Consider the following 21,359-nt stretch of genomic DNA (forward strand, 5'->3'; position numbering starts at 1 on the left):
CCGTCCAATAGAATTTCATAAAGTTCTTTTTGAAAGGGACACACCAGTGTGACTGGAGGATGCCTATATACTCCTGGTCAGGGGCATAGCAATAGGGGACGTAGAGGTTGCGACCGCACCGGGGCCCTTGTACCAGAGGGCAGGGCCAGGCCGAGGCATAGGCTGGAGAGGCTCCAGCCTCAGGGCGCAGTGTAGGAGGGGGCGCACAATTCATTCAGCTGTCATTCCTAATTGTGTTTGAAGCAGAAAGAAATAAGAAAAGGGGATACATAGCAGTGACTGCAAGCCAGATAACTAGATATTAAGGTGTTGGGGAGGTTGTGGACCCTGTGGCACCTCTTAGTCTAATAGCAATCAGTGTGTGACGGCTGGGGTGGGAGGGATGGAGGGGCGCACTTTGGTGTCTCAGCCTTGGGTGCTGGAGGACCTTGTCCCGCCTCTGCCAGAGGGGCCCACTAGGGGCCTCTTTCATCCATCTTATTAGCTTTTCATTGGTACTGTGCTGGTAATGATCACCTCTATATGTGCATTGCAGTGTGCTAATCCTTAACAAACTGTTTCCTTACTCTAAATACACCTCTCTGACACTCTAGCTGTCCTTGGCAGGCTCCATATCAGTACAGTGCTTACGGCTACATGTAAAACTCGCACTGGGGCCCCAAGCTCCGTAGCTACGTCACTGCTCCTGGTGGGATTCAGGGTTCTCTTGGAGGGTGGCCATCAGCAGCTATTGGTCAGCTGGTCACCATTTCACTGGCAGCAAGAGAGCGACCATCTCCAGCTTCCCTGAGTTGAGAAGGGCTTCCTCCACTTGCTTTATAAGTGGGTTCTCATTCAGCCCATCCTTTGAGTGTACTATATCTTAAATCCCTTCCCTCTTCATAGTTCCTAGCAGTCCCTTTTTTCAGAGGGATGGTCCCTCTTTGGGAACCCAATTCCTATGTCCCTCTTTCTTCCTCATTTGTCCCTTCTTCATGACTCCTGTAAAAATCCAGGGGCGTAACTAGGAGAAAGCAGTCCCTGAGACCGCAGGGGGGGGGAGGGGGGGCATAGCAGTAAGGAGGCCCCAATTACTACTTCACTCCCTCCCATAAAGGGGCCCATCCTTCAGATCAGGTGTTTTGTGGCTACACGTTATGGGAGTGAAAATCCTGATGACCACTCCTGTTTTATGACCCTTGTGAGACGGGCCTCAGGCTGTGAGGGTCACCAAGGGGAGGCAAGAGAAGGGGTGTGAGCCTTAGGGGGACCCATAAAAGTGTTGCTGGGGGGAAGCATAATTTGTAGTTACACCCCTGTACAGATCTATGTAAATATATGTATTTTTGTACTGAATAAAATGTGTTTAATTGACTCTAAACTACAAAAATGGGGCTAAACATTTTAAAAAGTTGAGAAATTTTGGGAAAAAAAAGTTTGGATAAACGTGACTTTAGTAAAGTTAGATATTCATTATATAATTCATACAAATACTATATGGAGAAATTCAATAGTTGTATAGGCCTGGAAAATTAATGGTGGGGATGGGGCTTGTTAGCACAGAAGTAGAACTGAAGCCCATGGCTGTACACATCTGCCGAAAATCAATAGCCAAGGATTGGGCTGTGGATGTGCTTCCTTACGACTTGATTTTAAAGAGGAACTCCAGTGAACATTTTTACTGCTGGCAGGTGATGTAGCTGCTGCATGGTTTTTGGCAGTTGGAGGGGTTTCACCACAATATCAGTCATACAGCACACCCAGATGGTCTGTTTGTGAAAATGAATAGATTTCTCATGTAAAAGGGGGTATCAGCTACTGATTAAGATAAAGTTCAATTTTTGGTCGGAGTTTCTCTTTAAGGCTCCAACACACCCTAACACTGAGCACCACATAATGCTTCACACTGACCTACCCCTGAACCCATGCCTAGCAGTAACTGTTCAACCAAGCCAACGCTGAACAGAGAGCTGAACCCCGCATTAACCCACAGAGTGTATTGTAACTGTGGGGGAGCTGGCCTGCAACTGCAAAGGGGTCAAGGGCTATGGGAGACCTTACTCCTCCCCTCTCCACCGCACTCCATCTGATACAGGAGTTTGTTCTCCATATTACATATTGATATGGCCACCCTAGTTATGTATGGGATCATGATGGCCACATGTTGTATGACCCATGGCAAATAGGCCCCCAGGCAGGGTCACCAAGTGGAAAAGGGGAAATGGTGTGAAAGTTGAATCTTATCAGTAGTTAAAAGTGTTTTTACTTCTATTTACTTTTCAGGAACATCTGGTAAAATTCAACTTTTTGTTTGACTGCCTAATTTGCATAGATAACATAACTTGTTTTTTCACACTTCCTGCACAGGAAAACAGAAAGGGACCTCAGACAATTTCTTAGTAGGAGTAGTACTGTGTTTCCCCTAAAGTTAGACCTACCCCGAAAGTAAGGCCTCCCTTATTTTTTAAGCGTGCTTGAAATATAAGACCTACTCCGAAATTAAGACCTAGCTGGGGGGACGCTTTGTGTATGGGGAGGTGCGTGGTCTCTTACCGCACCTCCCTTGTGGCTGCGTCCCCCTCCGTTCCAAGTAAATCCCCTGGTGGTGGCAGCGGCGGCATTGTAATCAGTCTGTGAGGGCGCCCTTTGACCCTCACGCAGTACGCTAGTTTGGGCTCTGCGCTGGCGCTCTCTTCCTGTCATCATGTGCGCCCGGCTGATGCGTCCCAGGCGCATATTGATTAGATTAGGTACTATACATACCTATGTCTATCTCCTCATGTCACATATTAGTTCAGGTACCCTTTAATTTCGTTATGTAACTCTATAATCTCATGGGTTAGAATACTGCTGGCCCTTAATGCTAGCGATTAGTGTAACTGAATCAGATCCCTAGTCTGTTAGCAGAAACAAAATGGGAAATATACCTACAAACTGTCATCTGTGATAATTGGTTGAATGGCACGCAAATCTGAAAAATCTTTATGGATCATCCAAGTTTGAGTGAATTCCTTTTATATAATGCTGGGTGTTGAACACCTAATTAAGTGTGAACAAAGTTTGTGGTTAACAAGAGGATGTGGTGGAGGTGTTCCAGTAGCTATCTCTTCTGCAGGTACAGAAGCCATACCAGCAGGGCGTGTACAATACACAACAGTTATGCTTCAGACATGGTAAAGCCTTCTAACTTGTGCTTCTATCTGCTTTATAATAGAGATCAGCCAATTCATTGACCTGGTCCAGAGGCGTAGCTAAGGTTTTCAGCACCTGGGGACAAAGAGACAAATATAGTTTTTGCACCCTACTCTAAACAAAAATGGGCAAGACCATGCGCCAGAATGTGGTCGTGGTCATGGGTGGAGTCAAATGTACAAATGCTGTTAAGATAGCCATATGTGCCCCCAATTTAGATAGCCAAATGTGCCCTCTTCCCCCTATAGATAGTCAAATGTGCCACCTTTTAGGTAGCCAGATGTGCCCCCTTTAGATAACCAGATGTTCTCCCCCTATAGATAGCCAGATGTGCCCACCTTCTCCTCCTTTAGATAGTCAGATGTGCCCCGCTTTTTCTGCTGCTGTTAATGCTTCTGCAATCCTCTGCAGGGGGAAGAAAAGAAGCAGGGGCACTTCGGGCGACCAATGAGCCGCCTCTCACTCACGTGGGGTTACAGTGGCTGTGCTGAGCTCCCTCACAGTGCTGCGCCCGGGAAAGTATGTCCCCCCTTGCCCCCCATAGTTACGCCTCTTACCTAGTCAGCAATAAAAACAACAGGAAGAATACCAAATACAAAATAGTATGGTAGTAGAATGGTACTGTACTGTAAGTGATTATAGTTTGCTATGGTGGCTCGTACGTTGAAGGGGCCCGTGCATGCCAGCAGCTGCGAGTACTTGTCTCAGCCCCTCCAGAGACCAATCACTAGCCGGCATGTGTCCTCGCTCTGCTTCATTGTGCTGTAAAGCCATCAGTCCACTCAGCACCGCCTTCTCCAACTACCACTGCAGTACAAAACTTTGGCTGGCCTGGCTCCTCCCCTCTTCCCCAAGTAAAGAACAGAGTGTGGCACTGTCAAGGGGAGGGGCAGAGTGCTGGTAAAAAAAAGCATCAGTGATGACAAGTATAGAGCTCAGCCGCTGCACTGCTAGATCTGATGTCACCAGGGCCCAGAGCAAAATGGTATTTACATCATATGGAGGAGCACTGACTTCTTCTGCAAACAAATTGGTCAGGGGGGGGGGGGGGGGAGTTTGGAGGCAGGGTGGGGAACAGGTCCAAATTACGCATTGGGGCGCATGAGTCTGTAGCTATGCCATTACGTTGGGGCGTAAATAGAGGTTTAAATAGAGGGGAGCAGCAGGGGACCTAGAGCTGTAAGGGACCCCCAAATACAACTTCACTCCCTTCGATATAGGGCTCCACCCTTCAGTTCAGATCAGGTGTTTTTGTGGCTACACATGCTATGTACAGTATGTGAAGATTAGGATGGCCACACTTGTTTTATGACCCTAGCGACATGGGCCTCCAGGCTGTGAGGGTCACCAGGGGTTGGCAAGGGAAAGAGTGTGAACACATTGTGGGGCCCTGTCAAAGTTTTGCTGGGGGGGGGGGCAATGATTTGTAGTTACACCCCTGGTCAAGAGACATTTTTACAGTGGCCTGGTATGAGCACACACCTCGTTCGTAGAAACTGAAACTGTTTACCTTATGTTTATATACTGTATTTTTCGAACTATAAGACGCTCCTGACCATAAGACGCACCTAGGTTTAGAGGACAAAAACCAGGGGAACAAATATATACTAAACCTGGTGCATCCATGGTGAAGGGGCATCTTGTGGATTATGCCCCCTTTGTACTTCGTACCCCTTGAACCTCTTGTGTCCCCCATGTGTCCTCCTCTGTCACCCATGTGTCCTCCTCTATCCCCCCCTTGTGTCTTCCATTTGTCCCCCTGTGTCCTCTTCTGCTTGGGCACAGTACAGGGAGTCCCTGACATTGCAGCGCATTGGAGGTTGGTATTAGAGGACGTTCTCAAGTCAGGAACTCCCTGCATTTGGACTATAAGACGCAGTGACTTTTTTACCCCTCTTTTGGGGGAGAAAAGTGAGTCTTATAGTCCAAAAAATACAGTATATTCTCAATGATTCTGGCTGTAGCATAATTGCTGGTATCGGTTGGGCTTGTTTGAGCTCAATATCTGCTAATTGGCTGATTTTCCAGCATCATGTGGAATCTATGCTATGCATGACTGTTTCGAGATGGTTGTTTTGGGGTTCTGGGGAATCCTAATACAATATCAGTATGATGTGAATAATATACACCACTTTCCAAAGTATTATGCAAATTGTATTTAAGTGTCATAAAGATTAAATATTTTGTTTTTCAATTAAACTTATGGATGGTATTAATTATTTCTCAGGGCTCTTTTGATCACTGAAATACTTTAGACACTAGTTTGCCAGGTGAGCTCGATTAAAGGAAAAACTACTAAAAAAGGGTTTTCCACATTATTAAGCAGACCGCCATTTTCAAGCAATTTGAGAAAGAAAAATGATCTCTCTGCTGCCAAAAAGTGTTAAAGTGACTCTGAGTACGCACCTCTCATGGGCATGCCTTTAAGCCAGATGACTTCCAACAAAGTCGTGCTATGATCCCTCTGGAGGAGCCTCTTGCAATGGCCATGCGTGTCACTTCCTCTTCCTGCTTCATTCAGTGATGCACTTCTCTAACAGAGAAGACATTGGTGACCCGGAAGTTATAACATAGCAAAGATGGCAGCCGTGATTTTTAAACTGATGTTACTGAGTCAGACTGGGCCCAATTGAGCCGAATACCAGATCGCAACGTAACGGAGGCACGCGGAAGGACGGCGAGGAATGCATCCGTGTTTATAAAAATCTTTAATTTCCATCGTTCCTGGGTCATTTTAAGCATGATCGTCGTAGTGTTAAAAGATTTGTGACCCTGTAACGGTTGGGTGTAGCAACTCAGATGTCTGATTATATGGTGATCTGCAGAATCACCAATAATGCAGACGCTATACCTGATTATGTGGTGATCTGCAGAATCACCAATAATACTAGTAGTATAGCTAAAAGGGTGCTAGAGAGTAGTGCTTGGTGCAACCGTAACTTTATTAGTTTTGCAAGACCTTACCAGAGGAGCTGGTAAGGTACTTTTAATACACAGACTGTAACTAAATAATTAGGCGAGACCTCACCAGAGGGGCTGGGGAGGTACTATCAGTACACTGACTGTATAATAGCATACAAGCCCCAGCAGGCTGGAGATACTGATACTGAGGAGATAGAATCTCCTGAGGAGCGGGTGACTCAGACTGTACTGCAGCCTAGTGATCACCTGAGGAGCAGGTGATTAAGAGTGTACTGCAGCCTAGTGATCACCAGAGGAGCAGGTGATTGAGAGTGTACTACAGCCTAGAGGACACCTGAGGAGCAGGTGTTACAACCAACACTGCAACTAATGATCTCCAGGCAAATAAGACAATACTGCAGGATAGTGAACACCTGAGGAGCAGGTGATTCCATACTAAGAATCCCTCACCAGAGGCTAGGTCCCCTGGTGAGGACAGAGTGGTTAGACAGGCAAAGTTCGGTAACAGAGAGGTGAGTATCAGTACAGAAATCGTAAGGTGGAAGAGTAATCAATAATCAGGCAAAGGTTCAGCAACTTTAAGGCAGATAGGCGGAAGTAAAGAATCAGTAAGCGAGATCAGAGTCAGAGTATAGCCAGAGTCATAAACAGATAGTCAAACAATATAACACAATCCTAGTCTAGGTGTGAAGTCCTTGGTTTCAACACCTGGGATCTAGTCTAAGGTCTGAGCGCTAACACATAATGTATTCACGACAGCAGACAGTGCCAGACTGAAGCCCGGAGGCTTAAGAAACAGAGGAGACCTCACTGGCACGCCCCCTGCACTCAGGCAATCCTGGGCGCCGTGAGTCTTCTCTGAGGTCAGCTAACCAGCCAGTCAGCTGACGAGCCTCCTTCCAGCATAAAGGTCCCGTCTGTGCACGTGCCCGCGCGAGACAGGGATCCTATTGCCTGACGAACGTCCCGACCTCGGCGTCCTAGACGCCGGAGGGATGGGCAGGGGGATGGAGGCAGCTGCGGCGGCGGTGCTGTTCGCCGCAGCTGCGTCTTCATTTGTTACAGACCCTACTCAGAGCACACATGGGTTTGTGCAGATAAAAACAAAATGAGGAAGGGTTCTGTCAAATACATCATACTAAGAGAACAGCTAATAAAATGCCATTACAAAGCAGAAAACACATATTTAAAGGTGTTTGTGCCACCGGAGTCATCCAAGTACAGGATTCTTCAGAGGATTTCAGTGCATAGACCTTCTATTCAACCACCCCTAACCAGGGCCGGATTTGTACTTTTTACCGCCCTAGGCCAGCAAGCAACAAAGCGCCCCCCCCCCCCCCCCCCCAGCATACACACAATATCATATCACCGACTGTGTGATCCACTGAGAACAGTCAGTGACATGTCTGTTATGTGCTGCAGAAGATAATAGTTCTATATAAATACTTAATAATATAGTAGGACATTAGACTATGACTACTGTAGGATTAGATTGTGAGCTCCTCTGAGGACAGTCAGTGACATGACTATGTACTCTGTAATGTGCTGCAGAAGATGTCAGGGCTATATAAATACATAATAATAATATGGTAGGGCATTAGACTATGGTAGGATTAGAGTGTGAGCTCCTCTGAGGACAGTCAGTGACATGACTATGTACTCTGTAATGTGCTGCAGAAGATGTCAGGGCTATATAAATACATAATAATAATATGGTAGGGCATTAGGCTATGGTAGGATTAGATTGTGAGCTCCTCTGAGGACAGTCAGTGACATGACTATGCACTATGTAAAGTGCTGCAGGAGATATCAGGGCTATATAAATGCATAATAATAATATGGCAGGGCATTAGACTATGACTGTGGTGGTGGGATTAGCTTGTGAGCTCCTCTGAGGACAGTCAGTGATATGACTATGTACTCTGTAATGTGCTGCAGAAGATGTCAGTGCTATATAAATACATAATAATAATATGGTAGGACATTAGACTATGACTATGGTAGGATTAGAGTGTGAGCTCCTCTGAGGACAGTCAGTGATATGACTATGTACCCTGTAATGTGCTGCAGAAGATGTCAGTGCTATATAAATATATAATAATAATAATATGGTAGGACATTAGAGTATGGGGTAGGGATTAGATTGTGAGCTGACAGTCAAATGGAAGAGAGAGAAAGAAAGAGAGAGAGAGGAAAAAGAGGGGGAAGGAAGGAGAAGAGGAAGAGAGAGAGAGAGCACAAGATGGGAGAGTAAAATAGGGAGAGAGAGTGTGAACAAAATAGGGAAGAGGTTAACTAAAAATGACAGAAATAGAGAACAAGAGAGTGTGTGGGAAGAAAAGTGTGGAGAAGGGAAGGAGCTGTTACACATGTGGAGTGACAGAATGGACAATAAATCATTCAGCAGCCGCTGGCAATCATCTTATCTTCGGTATACTGAAGCGACTTAATCTGATCGCGGTACAGGTCAGTGTGAAAGATCTTATCTATTGTATAATTACCCCTGTGGAGCTTTTGATCTTGTACTGCTGGTGCTGCCTGACTCTTTGGCACAGAACCATTATTGATCTATGGCCCCCTTCCCCCTCCCCCCCCCCCTTCCGGGGACTGGGAGCTGCAGCCAGGCAACATGATGCGAGTTGCCTGGCTGGTTGTGTCCATTGCTGCTTCTCACGGCCTCTACGTAATCAACACCTGGCCACCATGTCTCTGAAAGGTGCCCCAGCGGCCAAGTCACGTGATGCCCACCTACTACCAGCCAGTGTAAATAGGAGTGCAGGCCAAGCCACTCCCCCCAAGCCATGCTATTGGACTCCTGGAGGATGTAAGGGCTGCAATTGGCTGCTGACAGTGTGTGCAGAGGGCGCACACAATCAAGCTTTGCCTCCAGCTCTGCTGTATATAATGCTACGACGACGGAGTAGCCAGGCCTGGCTGCCAGCATCGCATCGTTCGCATGGCTCCGCCTGAGTCACTCGGAGTCTGTTCGGAGTCCGATCTCCTCCCTAGTCCTCCTCCTCTGGGATCCCTCCCCCTGTGTAGCCAGGCAACCGTAGCCGCTCCTACCCTGCTCACACCGCACACAGAGCAGAGCGGCAAGCGCGGGGCGGGCGGCTGCGGACACTAGCGGGCGGCCAGCTGACAGTGACAGGTCACAGGTGCAGTCAATTAGTTAACCTGTCACCAGCGGCCGCCCCATGGAAGGTAGTACATATATTTCGCCCTAGTCCTGTGCCTTGGGTGCCTTTCCCCAAATCCGGCCCTGCCCCTAACCTAAGCTCATAAGCAGAAACAGCTGCAGTGGACCCAGAACTACAAAAAGACTCATTTTCAAACAGTCTTGTTTACTGATAAGTGCTGTGCAACTCTTCATGGTCCAGATGGATGGAGTGGTGGATGGTTGGTTAGCAGCCACCACATACCAACAAGGCTGCAATATCTGCAAGGAGGTGGCGGAGTAATGTTTTGGGTTGGAATCATGAGAAGAGAGCTGTTCGGCCCCTTTAGGGTCTCTGAAGGTGTGAAAATGACCTCTGAAAAGTATGTGGAGTTTCTGACTGACCACTTTCTTCCATGGTACAAAAAGAAGAACCCTATTTTTTCTGTTCTCATCTCCATGAATGACAATGTATTATCTAATGCTGTAAGGATGCAAGGATGACCATTTTCAGTTCTTTACAACCTAAAAAAATGTTTTGAAACTCTGTCATGTGTTATCATTTGGAACAGTGCATTTTAACCCTCCTGGCGGTTAATTTTTTCTGCCAAATAGGCAGAAATCCATGTAAAAAAAAAAAAAAAATTTTGTTTCATGTAAAGCTACCAGAGTGGTAGAGTGGTAGCTACATGAAACACCACTAGAGGGCGCATGTGTCCCTCTAGTGCAATCGTCGCCGGCATGAATAGCAAACAGGGGAACGCGTATATAACGCGTTCCCCTGTTTGGCTTCTCCTGTCGCCATGGCGACGATCGGAATGACGTCGTGGACGTCAGCCGACATCCTGACGTCAGACGCCTTCGATCCAGCCCATAGCGCTGCCGGGAACTCATTGGTCCGGGCAGCGCAGGGCTCTGGCTGCGTGCGGGCGATCGCCGCAGAGCGGCGGAGATCAAGCTGTGCGCGCGGCTAGCAAAGTGCTAGCTGCGCACACAGCACTTTAAATGGGGCAAATCGCCCCACCAGGGGCAGAGCTATCCTCCTGCGCGGCATAGCCCGAGCTCAGCTCGGGCTTACCGCCAGGAAGGTTATAGAGACTCCGAGCACCTCTCATGGGCATGCCTTTAAGACAGACGACTTCCAACAAAGTCGTGCTATGACCCCTCTGGAGGAGCCTCTTGCAATGGCCATGCGTGTCACTTCCTCTTCCTGCTTCATTCAGTGATGCACTTCTCTAACAGAGAAATCAGGGGTGACCCGGAAGTTCTAACATAGTCAAGATGGCAGCCACGATTTTTCAATTGAAATCAAACTAAAACTATTTGGTGTAGAACGGCGATTCAGGCATCAAATGAAAGAGGAGAGCACAAGCTACAGGAAGGTATGCATGTTTAAGTACTTTGCAGTACTGGTCGGAGTCTTAAAGGCATACCCATGAGAGGTGCTCGGAGTCCCTTTAAGTATTTTTATTTTTGAAAATCATACCGTTATTATTCAGTAACATTTGAATTATACTGAAAAAATATACTGACTGCCAATTGCATCGACTAGTTAGGAAAATCACAGTAAAATATAATTTGCCTTGCTGCCGAGCTCCCGGGCCCGCATGAAAGGGGGGGCGTGGCCGGCAATGGAGGAGTGAGGACGTCTTGCTGCCGAGCTCCCGGGCCCGCATGAAATTTTAGATACTTTATGCAATCATTCTCCCCTATCTGATGACCAAAAGGGTATGGATAAAGTGAAGAGGGGTAAGGGCAGACACCGACAACACTCTACACCCTCTCAGCGCCCTGTGACCCGATATTTCCAGGCAGCCACGCCGAGCGCTGCGGCCTCCAAGATGGCGGATCCAGCAACCTCATCTCCACAAGCCACCAGCCAGCCCAGACCGGGACCTGCTGCCATGAGCAACTTGGAGGACATATGGAGGTACCTCCGCTCACTCCCAACTAAACAAGATCTGGACGAGCAGACGGAGCGCATTGTCTCCTCCACGAGGTCAGAGATCGCCTCTATACGTGCTGACATCTCAGGCCTTACAGGCCGGGTTACCGCGACAGAGACAGACATCGCCCAGCTACGTGCGGAGATTGCCTCCCTGAGAGAGTCTAGTGAGAAGCAACAGGCCGCAGCACAAATCACGAGATACCAGATGGAGGATCTCCAAAACAGAGGACGACGGAACAACATTAGGATCCGTGGTATCCCTGAATCAGTCTCCACAGAAGACATTGTACCGACTCTGAGATCCTTGTTCAACGGGCTCCTGAATCGCCCTGTGGCGCAGAAAATTAAATTTGACCGCGCGCATAGAGCCCTCCGGGCTGTGCCTACTAATCGAGAGCAACCACGAGACATCATCTGCAGGCTGCACAACTTTAAAGACAAAGAAGACATCATGGTCGCAGCACGTGACAGCGGACCGTTAGACCATGAGGGAGCCCAGGTTACACTGTTCCAAGATTTGGCGCCTTTTACCTTGGCTCAACGTAGAGCTCTGCGCCCTCTCATACAGGTTCTGAAGCAGGATGGAATATCTTACCGCTGGGGCTTCCCGTTCCAGTTGATTGCTTCTAAAGGATCCCAGGTCTGCATCCTGCGCCACCCTAGAGAGCTGCCTTCGTTTAGGGAGGCCCTGTCACTGCCTGTTGTAGACCTGTCCGAATGGGACCCGGACTCTTCGGAATTCGGTAGGCCACAGAAAGCAAAAAAGAACCTTCGGGATCCAGCGTGAGTACTTCCAACTTGTTCTCCTTCGCCCCCCATGTTTTGCAACCTTGGAGACTTACTTCGGACGTAAGCTCCCTCCCCTGTAGTCCCTGCCGTAGCAGAAAGACCCTGCCAAACAGGAACGTAGCATGCCTGCACTGTCCGCAACCTTCAATTTTGCAAACACTTTTCGCCACCCTCACGCTCCCTGCTCCCCGGGCTCCTTGCTCTCCATGCCTTCCCCCTACACGAGGATGAGTTGCTACTCCCCCTCCCGGTCCAATAACTCTCTTTGGCTGATATTTCCTCCTGGTCTGCGGACCCCTCAGTACTCACCTACATCCATTTGCCCCTGATATCATAATACTGCATTTTATACTGTATTTATAATGTTTATTGAGACTGTCTATAACATCGTTATTGAGGGAGTGTATGACGGCTTGGGGGATGTGGGGATCGGCTCTAGGGCGGGGGGGAGCGTGGGGGGTGAGGGGCCTGGGTTAAGTCGGTGGTGTGACATATGAAGGGATGGTGTATAGAGGCATTTGAGGCTCTCGGGGATTATATACTCTTTTTTTATACCAAGATATAGTACTCTACTTGAGTTAATACCCCACCCGGATAATTTTGCTACAACTACAGAGAAATATATATATAAGTTCTTAGTACCCGGGGACTGAGGGCGGGAGGGGGGGGGGGGGCGAAAGGATCTGTGCCCCTGTTAGCCCGGTTATAGCTCGTTCTTCTCTGTCCATTTGATAGAGTTTATGAAAGTTTATCTATTACCCTTAGACATATATTTTTTTTTTCATTGATTGAACATGTTCATGCGGTCACCCGGGGGTGAGGGGGCTCACTCACTGGTTGGTTGTGGGCTACTTACCCCAGGGCGACTCGCCGATACCAACGGGAACCTTCGTGGCTCCCAGGAACCTGAGCTGATGCTCATTCTGGACCTAAACCGGGAAGGGTACACTCCCGGAATAAAGGTTGAAATGTATATGTCACTTATGTGTATTGCGTGGTTCTCTACACGCATCTTTGTACTCTCTTCTTCTCTGACTTCTATTTCTCTCATACCTTCTCCTATTTCAGTTTTCCATACTAGGAGGGTTCGTGTGTCGTCCCGGTGCCGTTTCTTGAGCGTGACAATTCCAGCAGTCACTTAAGTTACTCTCCCTTAACGCCAGAGGGTTAAATGTACCTGAAAAAAGGTCGTCTGTATTACATTTGTGTCATAAGGAGAGAGCCAATGTGGTTTGTCTGCAAGAAACACACTTCAAAGGCCCGAAGGTACCCAGGCTTCTAAATAGATTTTATAAAACAGCGTTTTTCAGTTCTCCTCAATTATCAAAGATCAAAGGTACCGCCATTTTAATCTCACGAGATACCCCTTTCACTCTGATAGAGCAATATCAAGACCCACAAGGCAGATTTAACTTGGTTAAAGGTGTAGTGTATAACCAAAAGATCACCATAGGCTCCTTTTATGCACCTAACACTCAGCAGGCGACCTTCTTTCAATCATTTTTGGCTAAACTCCACTCTTTTGCCGAGGGCAGTGTCCTCCTGGGGGGGGACCTAAACCTGGCCCTAGATCCGGAACTAGACTCCTCTTCGAAAAAATCCTCTGTCGCTCACTCGACCCTTCGAAAATGTAAATCACTATTACGCTCAATGCAACTAGTGGATGTATGGAGGCTTCACAACCCAACCACGATCGACTATACATACTACTCTTTCCCCCATAATGCATACACCAGGATAGATTACATTTTTATCTCCCATAAATAACCTCCTCTCAGTATCAACAGCTCCCTATATTGGAAATATTTCCCTATCTGATCATGCACCAGTCACTGTAGATCTCACTATTGGGGAGAATAGACGGGGTCCTGCTTCCTGGCGGCTAAACAACTCACTCCTGGAAGACAAACAGGTCTTTCAGAGAATTAAAAGGGAACTTGAGGAATTCTTTGAGATAAATGCTACGGGGGATATGTCACCTCTCACGATTTGGGAAACACAAAAATGCTTTACACGGGGCATACTGATAAGGGAGGGAGCCAGGAAAAAGAGGGAAAGGGATAAGGAAATTAATGATACCCTGATATCCATTGGTGAGTTGGAACAGAAACACAAAAGAGATAGAGCACCCACAATGTTATCTGCACTTTCAAATCTGAGAGAAAAGCTTAAATCATTATTATTTTATAGAGTCAAATATGCAGCCTTGCGCTGCCGGCGCACTTTTTACGAATTTGGCAACAAGTGCAGCTCGATCTTGGCCAAAGCATTAAAAACTCAGCAATCCTCAAATTACATACCTTGTATCAAGGATAAATACTCAGTGATGCACTATAAATATGAAAAGATTGTAGAGATCTTCAAAGAATTCTATTCCAATTTATATAATCTACCACACCGCCACCCTATAACTAATGCAGAGACCAAACAAAACAAGATAACGGAATACCTCGAACGATCGCGGATGCCGAAGTTATCCCCAGATGATGTTAAGCTTTTAGAGGAACCATTCTCAGAAGACGAACTACACATAGCCCTGTCCCAGACACCCTCAGGCAAAGCACCAGGCCCTGACGGCTACACAGCAGAATATTATAAGAGGCTCTCACAGCAATTATCCCCACATTTCCTCAGAGCATTTAACGCAATCTCCAGCCCCCTACTAGGAGAAAACCCCTTCTCCTCTCAAATGCTTGAATCCCACATCTCAGTGATTCTGAAGGAGGGGAAAGACCCGGCTCAATGCCAGAGCTTCAGGCCTATATCTCTCCTCAACGTAGATCTTAAGATATATGCAAAGATGCTGGCAAACAGATTAGCCCCTCTTATTCCATCAATAATCCACTATGACCAAGTGGGATTCGTCCTAGGCAGAGAGGCCAGAGATAATACAATTAGAACTCTAAATATTGTGCACTGGGTGAGGTCTCGGTCCATACCTTCCCTTTTGCTGTCAACGGACGCAGAAAAAGCTTTTGACAGGGTGGACTGGGACCTCATTGGGGGCACACTTAGATATATTGGCCTGTCGGATAATATGCTCGGCCGCATTCTGGCCCTATATTCCTGCCCAAATGCTAGGGTGAAGGCGAATGGCGCTCTATCAGACTCATTCCCTATCCACAATGGCACCCGTCAGGGGTGCCCTCTCTCGCCCCTAATTTTCGCGCTCTCCCTGGAGCCGTTCCTGTGCACAGTTCGGAATAACCCCGACATACAGGGAATCACCTTCCCCAAATCTTCCCACAAAGTAGCCGCATATGCGGATGACCTTATGTTTTACCTCACAAACCCATATGTGTCATTACCAAACCTACTGGCCGAATTTAAAACCTATGGAGAGATTTCAAATATGTCCATTAATTATGATAAAAGTGAGGCGCTAAGCTTGCAGCTACCAGGAGAACTTAAGGCGTTGTTACAAAGTAATTTCCCCTTCAAGTGGCCTACTCGCTCTTTGAAATACCTCGGCATTCAGATTACGCCCAACCCCAGGGACCTGGTCTCCGCAAATTTTACCCCTGCCCTGAATCGCATCAAACAAGACTTACAGTCCTGGGATAAGCCCCAGTTCTCCTGGTTTGGAAGGAGTTGTATCATTAAAATGACGATAATGCCACGCCTCCTCTATTTATTTCAAACGATGCCTATCTTCATCCCCTCCACCTACTTTACTCAACTAAGGAGAACCTTCTCCCAATTTATCTGGAACGGCAAGAAACCTAGGCTAAAATACGCTATCCAAACTGCTCCCAAGGAGTCAGGTGGGATGGCAGTCCCAAACCCGCGTCTATACTACACTGCTGCCTCCCTGATTAGGGTGATTGACTGGCACAGGCACGGCTCCCTCAAACGCTGGGTGGGTATGGAGGAAGAGTTAGTGGAAGGTACACTGCAAGGTAAGCCATGGTCCAGACACCCCTCAAAGGTAAAACCAGCTGCTACTATCCCCCATCAGACTCTCCGCACTTTAGCTAAACACAGGGAACTGACACACATCTCGCCGTGGCCTTCCCCACTGATGCCCATCTTGGGCAATGAGAGCTTCCCTATGGGACTTAATCCAAGAGGCTATGCTCCATGGAAATTAGGAACCACCCTCCGGGCTCACCATCTGATATCAGAGGGAAGATGGGTAGAATTGGAGGAACTACGTTCCTCCTTGGGCTCCCCAACTCTAGACATCTGGAGCCTTATCCAGTTTAGACACTTCCTACTTTCCCAGGGAACAAAAACGGGGTTTGACAGGCGCACTACTCCATTTGAGCAGGCCTGTATGGGGGAGGGACACATCCGAGGTACCATCTCCCTGGTCTACTCTCTCCTGAACTCTACTGAAGAACCATGCCAAACACTTAGGTCAAAGTGGGAGGAGGATTTGGATTTAACGTTTACAGACAAACAATGGGGAAAAATTTTAACCTTTGCCCATAAGTCTTCTATCTCCTCTCGAAGCCAGGAAGCAGGATATAAAGTCTTCACCAGGTGGTATCTCACCCCCTGCAAACTCCACAAGATGTTCCCTTCAGTCTCCCCACAGTGCTGGAGATGTGGATTGGAGATGGGTACGCTCCTTCACGTTTTCTGGTCATGCAGTAAACTCAAGCAGTTCTGGAGAGATGTAAGGGACATCATGCACTCCTTGACAGACTTTCTCCCTCCTGACTCCCCTGCCTTCTTCCTACTCCATCATAACCACTGGTCAATTAGACGATACAAGAAAACTCTTACAAGGCATCTAGTCAATGCTGCTAAAGTCCTAATTTCCAGACGCTGGAAATCACCGGACCCCCCCACAATTAAAGACTGGCTCAGAGAGATTGACTGGGTGCAAAAAATGGAGGACCTTACCTCCACTATACAAGAAAGACGAGACCAGTTTATGAAGACATGGTATGGTTGGTTCGAATTTATCGAAACACCTCGCTACGCTTCCCTCATTTCCACCTAGGCCCTATGCCCACCCCTGGATGTCTCCACTGTCCTTACTTGGCATGCAACATTGCCCCCTCTGGCAAACTTAAAATTTGACTAGGCGACATCGGGTATGGACCACGAACCCTTTCATCTTCTCTCCCCTTTTTTCTCTCTCTTTTTCTTCTCTTTCTCTATTAACTTTTCTTCTCTCTTTCCCTTCCTATACATACACCTCCTGCTCCTTTCTCGAATACCATAAGCTTCTCCTTTGAAGCCCCTCTGCAAAAACGTGAACTCTGTGAGATGTACTAAGCTGAGCTCCCTTTCCAAGAATGGCTCCCCTTAGTAGGGTATGATCCCTCTTGGGCCCTGGTCGCTCTCTATGATGCCCCCTACATGCTATAAAGGAACTTTTACCTTCGCAACTATGCAATATCACACTGGAACTCTGCCTGGACAATTACGCTATAGATTAGTCATACTAATAATAATCTCTCTGTATTTCACCACCCGACAGTCCTGCCTAACTGCCGGAGAACTTGTATTAATGTATGACTGGCGATGTTCACATTTTTATTAGCTATGCTATGTTGTATTCATATATGTTGTTTGTACAAGAAAATAATTTTTGAAAATAAAAGATTCTTAAAAAAAAATATATATAATTTGCATGATAATTTGAAACACGGTATATACAGCGATCCCTCTGTAACCATCACAGACAGATGTTGACGTATATATCATCATGTGCCTTTGCAGCTTCTACAACTGTTCCTGTTTTCAGTACACACAGCTGCCAGTTCACCTCGGTCTCCTGTGTCATTATTACTGACCTCCTGTCCTGCTGCCACCTAATCGTCATCCTGTGGTATACATGTATATTGCGTCTTCTTAATGGCACGGGACAGAACCCATGACCTGCATCTATTGTACACTTCTGGCCTTGATGTTGGGGGTGACAAATAACAAACAGCTCACTTCATCCTCTTCCTGTCCTATGGACCACTGAGAGTGACAATGTACATAGTAACAGATTCACTCTCAGCCTTCTGACCCCCATAAATTGTACTGATATTATCATTTGTGCTGCTTTTGGTAGCATTTTCAGTTTTATTGAGAATTTGAAGTCACTTTGAGAAATTACAATCCGGTTTTCTAAAAACACAAAAAAACAAACAAAAAAAACATACACATACATGACATACATTTTTCTCTGTAACATTTGAAATTAAGAGGCAGACTGAATACAGGAATTACCAGTTTCCAGGAACGGGCCAAGGCAGAGGCGAGAGAGGCTCCAGCCTCAGGGCACAGTGTAGGAGGGGGCACACAATTCACTCAGCTATCATTCCGCTATTGTGTTTGAAGCAGAGAGAAATAAGAAAAGGGGATACATGGCAGTGACTGCAAGCCAGATAACTAGAGATTAACGTGTTGGGGGCCCTGGGGGCGCCTCTTAGTCTCATAGCAATCAGTGGGTGATGGTTGAGGTGGGAGGGATGGAGAGGCACACTTTGGTGTCTCAGCCTTGGGTGCTGGAGGACCTTGCCCCGGCTCTGCCAGTTGCCAATACCAAAACCCATCTTCAGGAGTGACTGGCTTATCAGTCAATACCACTTGTGCTTTTCAATCATTTTGCCCTCTTCACAAAGGACAGTTTTACATTATTTTGGCAAGTAATGAACTGATAAGAAAACACTTTGTGAACCACGTCGCATTATGGGAGATAACAGCTGTTGCCAACTGCCAAGCAAGCAGTATCTCCCTGTGCATATATACTGTATATATATATATGTGTGTGTGTGTGTGTGTGTTTTTTTTAAACAACCTTTTATTGTTGTTGTTTTTTAACTAAAAAAGGGATACCCTTAATTGTTGTGCAATGGAGAAATATGTACCTGCCCAAGGGCAGCACAGTGGCTTAGTGGGTAGCACCCTTGCCCTGCAGCGCTGTGTCCCCAGTTCAAATACCAGCCAGGACACTATCTGCATGGGTTTTGTATGTTCTCCCTGTGTCTGTGTGGGTTTCCTCCAGGCACTCTGGTTGCCTCCCACAGTCCAAAAGCATACAGACAGGTTAATTGGTTTCCCCTGTAAAATTAGGTCTTTACTATGATACATAATCTACATGATACATACATAGACATACTGTATGACTATGGTAGGGATTAGGTTGTGAGCTCCTCCAAGGGACAGTTAGTGATAAGACTATATATATTCTGTAAAGCGCTGCAGAAGATGTTGGCACTATATAAATACTAAATAATATTAATAAATAAATATAATTTTTCACATTTAGGAGCATTGAGAAAACATTGAGTGATGCATGGATCCTAGCTGACGTTTCAAGGGGTCCGCCCCTATTCTTCAGAGCCTGAAGAAGAGGGGCGGACCCCTTGAAACGTCAGCCATTCATTACTTTGTGTGAAGTGACATCACTCTGAACAGCACGACTCTGTACCCTATCATCGGGCATTTCCGGTATTCGCATGCAGCGCTAGACACCTGTGGCTTCACGAACGATAGTCTCTCCCTGCTTGCTGAAACAGCCGTCTTCTAGCGGAGGATTGAGACGCAGATACCGGTCACTTAACCAGCCATTCTCTCTGGACGGGTAACATATGAACGTTGACCCAGTTTATAGCTGATCTGCAATTTGATTATGCAGGATTAAAGCGGACCCAAACCAAACATTTTTTTAATTCAAAATATTTAGTTGCACCACTCTGACACATACAAAGATAAATAAACACTCCTTCAAGCCTATGAGCATTTCAGTGCATGCTTTTCACACTTCTCTTTTCATAACAAGGGTTATACAGGTGGCAGCCATTAGCAATTCCTCCTTTGCTGGACACCACCTACTCCACCAGTTTGCCGGATTCTGTCCCGGCAATATGAAAAGAAGGGGAGGGGTTCCTCCAATAAATGTAAAATATTTTATATTTGTCATCATGCAGCTGAAAAAAGGCTGCTATTTATTATTATAATTTAGAAAATAGATTTCATTTCTGAAATCTTGTATTTTTAATTTGGGTCCACTTTAAGCAATCGTCTTTGAACTGCATACATGTCACATGATCTACTATAGCGGCTGTATCATTTGGATTCTTAGAGACTGCATGCATATACAACCAATTATAGTGCAGTTTTATGGAATCAATACTCTTGCCTCTGAATGCCTCCAGTTTATTGACAGGAGACTGTCTTAATAGTTGTGGAAACGTCATTTTTTTCGCTGTTGATATAAAAACTTTAAATTTTTTATAACTTTTAAGTTTTGAACTAGCGCATGTCTTTGTTTTGGGCTCAACATTTTCTCTTTCCATTAAACCATTTACTGACAAGCTGACGCATTAAAACGTCCTATTAGAGCCTGTTAATGGCTCCAGGACATTTTAATGCGTCACTCGCTCCCACCGCCAATGTGCACATATGCGCGCCTTCCCCGCCAACGTAAATAGTTGCCTTAGGGACTTAACTTTATTTTATGAGAGTATATTACTATTACTTTACTACATAGGGACTTGTAATTATGGATCGGACAAAAAAGACAGAAAAATTACATCTACTGTATATTTCCCAATAATATTTTGTCACCATATATTGGCATAGGGACATAATTTAAATGGTCTAATAATTGGGAAAAATGGGCAAATACAATTTGTGGGTTTTATCCACAGGAGAATGTTTTATTTTAAAACTACAGTATAATGGCCCAAACCTGAGAATTAATGTTTTTTTTTCCATTTTTTTATTTTCCCGTTAAAATGCATTTAGAATAAATAACATTAATAGCAAAATGTACTACCCACAGAAAGCCTAATTTGTGGCAAAAAACAAGGTATAGATCATTTTGTTGCGATAGATAGTAATAAAGTTATTGGAAAATAAAAGGGCGGAGCACTGACAGTTGAAAATTGCTCTTGTCCGTTAGGGTAAAAACCGCTATGGGGTGAAGTGGTTAAAGGATCGCTTCCTTGCCGCCCAGGGGGACAGCTGTGTCACACTGTTGTCCCCAGTACAGCGCTGCTGTGAGCCTCTGGGAGACTGATGACAGAGCGGAGCTCCATCATTTGAGTGGAGGTGCACGCGCACCGGCGCACGATCTCCTGCAAAACCCCGCCCCAGGACTTCACATCGATTGGCGTGAAGCAGTCCTGGGGCTGCTGCGGCATACACGCCAGTTGGCGTTTTGCAGATGGCAATAGGTTAAAGGACAACTGAGGTGACAACTGACATGATGAGATAGACATGGGGATGTACAGTGCCTAGCACACAAATAACTATGCTGTGTTCCTTTTTTTCTTTCTCTGCCTAAAAAATAGTTAAATATCAGGTATGTAAGCGGCTGACTCAGTCCTGACTCAGACAGGAAGTGACTACAGTGTGACCCTCACTGATAAGAAATTCCCCTTTTTACCTCTTTCTTGCTCTCAAAAGCCATTTTCTGCT

Source organism: Hyperolius riggenbachi, chromosome 12, assembly GCF_040937935.1.
Source record: "Hyperolius riggenbachi isolate aHypRig1 chromosome 12, aHypRig1.pri, whole genome shotgun sequence".
Lineage (NCBI taxonomy): Eukaryota > Metazoa > Chordata > Amphibia > Anura > Hyperoliidae > Hyperolius > Hyperolius riggenbachi.